Here is a 5,298-nt window from a genome sequence, read left to right as displayed (position 1 = left end):
ACAGAATAAAACAAGTCAAAAGTCAAGATTAACTGTGATTCAGTGTAGAGAAGGCTGATGCATTTAGCAACATCCACTTAAAATGCAACTCTCTGCCCACGTTCTTTCCTTTCCTTCCTATCCAAAGATATATGACAGCCAACTTTAACTCCACCTCTACTGCTTAGACCTCAGAAACAACCACTCACAGGCTGTGCGTGTGTGTGCTGCAGATGAAAAAGCGTACACTTTGGAAACTCTCCCAGAGCTTCTATGCACTACTAGGGTTTAGGTAACTAAGTCTTAGAGGACCTTATTCTGGTGTTGTCCCTCCCACTCACTCACCCAGAAGATGCAGTTGGCTCTAGACAACTGGAAGTACAGAGCTCTCTGTCATTCAGTACCCAAGGGCCTTGAGAAAGCCATTCGTCCTTTCTGTGCCTCAATTGCCTCACCTGTAAAATGGGCCTTACCTAGTTCACAGGGAGACCAGGAGAATTAATTAGTGTTTGTAAAGCTTTAAGATACCCTAGATGAAAGTGGCTATATAAGTGTAAATGATTATCATTATCATTATTATTATTATTATTACATAAAGTATGGATGACAGATGAAGTATGGGATTATATGTCAACCTCCTAGGGATGGCAGATTTCTGGATAAACAAAAAGTGCTGTAGACTATTATTATCCACCTGCCTTTCCCATGTCTGTTCAGGAAAGCATCATCATGTTCACTAGGCTAATCACACAACAAGAAGTCTTCTTTAGTTCACTAGAGATGAATTCAGATGAAATGGTAATGAATGAAGACTAGAAAATCTCTTAAACTGTTTATCTCCAAGATAAAGCAGAACTTGCTACCCATGTGAATTGTAATCATCTGGTAAACGGGGATGGAGCAATTTTGAACCCAGCGTACCACTGAACCAAGTTACCAAGTCAGTCCAATTAAAAGTTTGCATTTTCCTTTCAGACATACTGTAAATGAAAGTATAAATAAATGCTGAGAAAATTTAAAATCTCTGCCAGATGATCCCTCTGCACAACAACAAAGTAAAGGAAATCTGTAGGGGATTAAGGCCACTTCTGTTCACCCTGAGTAAAACAGAATCAGTCTCACAACAGATGTTCTGTCCTTTTTTTTTTTCTTTTTTTTTTTTTGCTACAACCTGGCCCTAGAGTGTATGTGTGTGAACGGGCTGGAAGTTCCAGGTGCCAGCCAGGCAGATCTGCCACATATAGAAACCAGAAATTCTAGGAAAAATAGCTAAATAAGAGGTACTTAACGTAGGGTCCCAGCACCCTATGGGCATCATGGGTCTGAAAGCTTTCATATGCATGTGAATTTTTATGGGGAGAAGGTTCACAGCTTTCATAGATTTTCAACAGTTTCTGTGACCTCAAAGGATTAAGATCCAAATGTTTTTCTCCCACTTAATTTCACTCTCTGTGGACACACACAATTTCAGTTCTCCTGAAATGCTAATTCACACTGCTTCCTGATATGGGATTGATAACAGCATTTGATAACATGATTTCCCCAACAATTTCTCCACTCTGATATGCTGGCCATTATTAGGCAGAAGTTTAAGTCAACGCGAGCCATAAAAACTGAATCTTGCTCTAATTTTATGTTTAGTTAGGAGCATTTTTGTTGTTCCAAACCTTTCCCCATTTGAAATAACATTTGTGTTTTGTTGTTCACATTTTTTACTACACTTCTAATGCTTACACTGTTCATTTAACTGTCCTTTCACTGGATTAAAATGACCAGACTACTGAAATTTGGTGGAGTGGGAGCTCAGTCTGAGAAAGTATGAATCTTTATTTTATTTCAGATAAGCTCCTGGAAAATGTACATATTTTCCAAAGCAATCAATCAGAATTCACTTGGCAACTAAGCAATCCTACAGGCCCCAGTTCCTTTATGTGATTTATGAGACCTTCTCTTTCCAATAAAGTTGGAAGTACCAGGAGAATAGCTTCTCACCCAGCATTTTTTAACTGCAACTTCCAAGCTAAGCCAAGAATTGGAAAGGCGCACAACGGGATGCAAAAAATCAGAAATGGAACAAATTCTATGTGGAGGCAGAACATCCTCCTTAAATCACTTTCTAGCTCAATGTCTCTGCATTTTTCACTGATGCAAATATTAAATGAAATGTTGCTTTATACTGTAATTCATAAAGGGTCATGCAGCATTGGGTAGTGTGAGTTTTGTGGGGTTGTCTTAATTATACAAACCACCTTAGGGGAGTCAAAAGAACACAGGACTGAGAGGTAGGAGGCTTGAGTCCTAGGTCACCACTTGCCTCTTGAGTGAACTATCACTGCCCTATCTGTAAAATAAGGAGGGTCTACAGATAGATAGCCTCCAGCTCCAAAGCTCTATACCACTGAACTCTACATGAGTACTCTAAAGATTATTTAGAGGCATCCTGTTAAGATTTCTGATCTCCCTGGCTACCACAAACATTAACTGAAAAGCTGTTTTATTCTAGAAGCTGAGCTTGGCACAAGATACTCAAGATAAATAAGACATTATCTCTGCCCTTCAAAAAGCTCCCAATCTTGCTGCATACCATTAATATAATATTATGAGGTTAAGTTAGAAAAATCAGCAAAGTTCCATGGGCAGATAGTGGGAGAGAGCAAGGTAAAGGCATTTGAAATAAAGGAGGCAAGATTGGACACGGTGACTAACGCCTGTAATCCCAGTATTTTGGGAGGCCAAGGTAGGAGAATGGTTTGAGCTCAGGAGTTCCAGACAAGTCTGGGCAAGATGGCAAGGACTTGTCTCTACACACACAGACACACACACGCACACACACACACACACACACACAAAAGCCAGGAGTGGTGATGTGCACCTGTGGTTCCAGCTACTTGGGAGGCTAAGGCAGAAGAATCGCTTGAGCCCCGGAAGTCGAGACTGCCATGAGCCATGTTCAGGCCACTGTACTCCAGCCTAGGTAAAGGAGAGAGACCCTGAAAAAAAGAAAGAGAGAGAGAGAGAGAGAGAGAAGGAAGGGTGGAAGGAAGGAAGGAAGGAAGGAAGGAAGGAAGGAAGGAAGGAAGGAAGGAAGGAAGGAAGGGAGGGAGGGAGGGAGGGAGGGAGGGAGGGAGGGGAGGGAAGGAGGGAGGGAGGGAGGGAAGGAAGGAAGGAAAGAAAGAAAAGAAGAAACAAAGGAGACAAGGCGTGCAAAAGCATGGAGAAATGAAATGCCTTGTGTGGTCAGGGATGGGAAGAGCAAGCCCAGGATTTGGCCTCCTTCTCTAACCTGGTCAATAAACCCAGACAATTTGAAAGGAAACCCAGAGGTCTCCTTCTCTCTCCCTCCAGCTTATCTGTGCCCTGCTTCCTTTACTCGGGACCCATCTTCATCCCTCTAGTTCTAGAGCCATGCAAAAGGCAGTCCCAGCCACACAGAGAAGGCCTTAAAGTTCAGTCCTCCTTTATCATTTCTTTACTGCCTGGCTCTGTGTTGTTTGTGCCTAATGGGAGAATGGTGGGAAGAAAAACTGGGGTTGCCTTTCACCACTTCTGCTGCAGAGTGAAGAATTACTTCACTTCCATCCTATTTCCTGCTCAGATGTGTTTACTTCTTTGTCATTGTTCTACTCGATTGGCATTTCTGGAAGAGCTCCTTGCTCCTCCCTCTGTACACTCTATTGTTAAATGGCAACCAGATCTCTTCTCCGGAGGTGTAGAGTCAGGAGGTAGAATGTCTGGGCAAAATACATTGCCAGAAGTATTCACATACCTCACTCTTCAGAAACGCTTGTTTATTTTTCTAGCTATGTTTCTGGTATTAACTCACTCTTTCACTCTATCTCCCTTAGGATTAAGAGAACATGACTGCTAGGTAACTGAACCAACAGTACAAAATTCAGGATTCACACTCAGATGTCTGTCTAATGCTTATAGCAAGACACTACAGTAACTCAGTATCAAACTAGCAAGCAATTACGACAATCTACAATTACTATGCTATTAGATAGAGTAACCTTTCCCAATAGTATTTGATCAACTAACAAATGTTCCTCCCAAAAAAGAACTCTGTAATCAAAAACAATTTGAGGCAGGGCGTAGTGGGGCTCACATGGGTAATCCCAGCACTTTGGGAGGCCTAGGTGGGTGGATCACTTGAAGCCAGGAGTTTGCGACCAGTTTGATGCCAGGCCAACTTGGTGAAACCCTGTCTCTACTAAAAATACAAAAAATTAGCTAGGTGTGGTGGCACATACCTGTAGTCCCCGCTACTTGGGAGGCTGAGACAGGAGAATATCTTGAAACCAGGAGGCAGAGGTTGCAGTGAGCCAAGATCGCACCCCTCCACTCCAGCCTGGGCAAGAGAGTGAGACTCTGTCTCAACAAAAACAAAATAAACTGAAAAATCAAACAATATGAGAAAATCCTGGGTTTAAAAAAGTTAAACAGGTCTCTACTACAGGACTTTGCAGATCCTTTTCAGATACTTTAATTTGCTAATGTAGTCTGTAAGTCAAGAAAGTAATTTGGCGGTAGCCGCGCGGAGTCAGTGCCCTTAGTACTCTGCTGGCACCTACCTTGACTCTCGCTGGCCGCACGAACCCATTTGTGCTCGGTGTCATAGTGCACACGCCTGGCAAGCGACGGCGCCATGAGTCTGACTTCCGGTTCCAGCAGATGAGTTGAATGGATCACAGCAGTTACCATTGCTGCTGGGACAGCTGCAATTGGTTATCTAGCTTACAAAAGATTTTATGTTCAAGATCATCGAAATAAAGCTATGATAAACCTTCACATCCGGAAAGACAATCCCAAGATAGTACATGCTTTTGACATGGAGGATTTGGGAGATAAAACTGTGTACTGCCGTTGCTAGAGGTCCAAAAAGTTCCCATTCTGTAATGGGTCTTACACAAAACACAAGGAAGAGACTGGAGTCAACGTGAGACCTCTGATCATCAAGAAAAAAGAACTTTAAGTGGAGACTTTTGATGCTGCAAATCAACTTGTCGTGAAATTACCTGATTGTTTAATTAGAATGACCACCACCTCTGTCTAATTCACTTACCCTGGGTTCTAAATGTGGTATATTGCAAACTGCAGGTTTCACATTCATAGATTTGCCTTACTTGTTGAAACATCGTGGTGCACATTTATTGAAACAAAACAAAACAAAACAAAAAAAGAGGAAAAAACAAAAAAAAAAAGTAATTCACAAATTTACTATATCCCTTTTTGCCAAAGTACATATGAATCACTCTGAGAAAACTGTTGAAAATTCATATTATCAAGCCCCTCAGAAGCAGCCCTGGAGCCTGTACTTTA

At 41.9% G+C, this 5,298-nt stretch overlaps 1 pseudogene; it reads left to right on the top strand.

Annotated features, from left to right (window-relative positions):
* The first annotated feature begins 4,624 nt into the window (after positions 1 to 4,624).
* LOC102145660 (CDGSH iron-sulfur domain-containing protein 1 pseudogene) lies at positions 4,625 to 4,951 on the top strand (annotated as a pseudogene).
* The last annotated feature ends 347 nt before the right edge of the window (positions 4,952 to 5,298 follow it).

This window comes from Macaca fascicularis, chromosome 11, assembly GCF_037993035.2.
Source record: "Macaca fascicularis isolate 582-1 chromosome 11, T2T-MFA8v1.1".
Taxonomy (NCBI): domain Eukaryota; kingdom Metazoa; phylum Chordata; class Mammalia; order Primates; family Cercopithecidae; genus Macaca; species Macaca fascicularis.
This window is presented reverse-complemented; position numbering and strand designations above follow the sequence as displayed.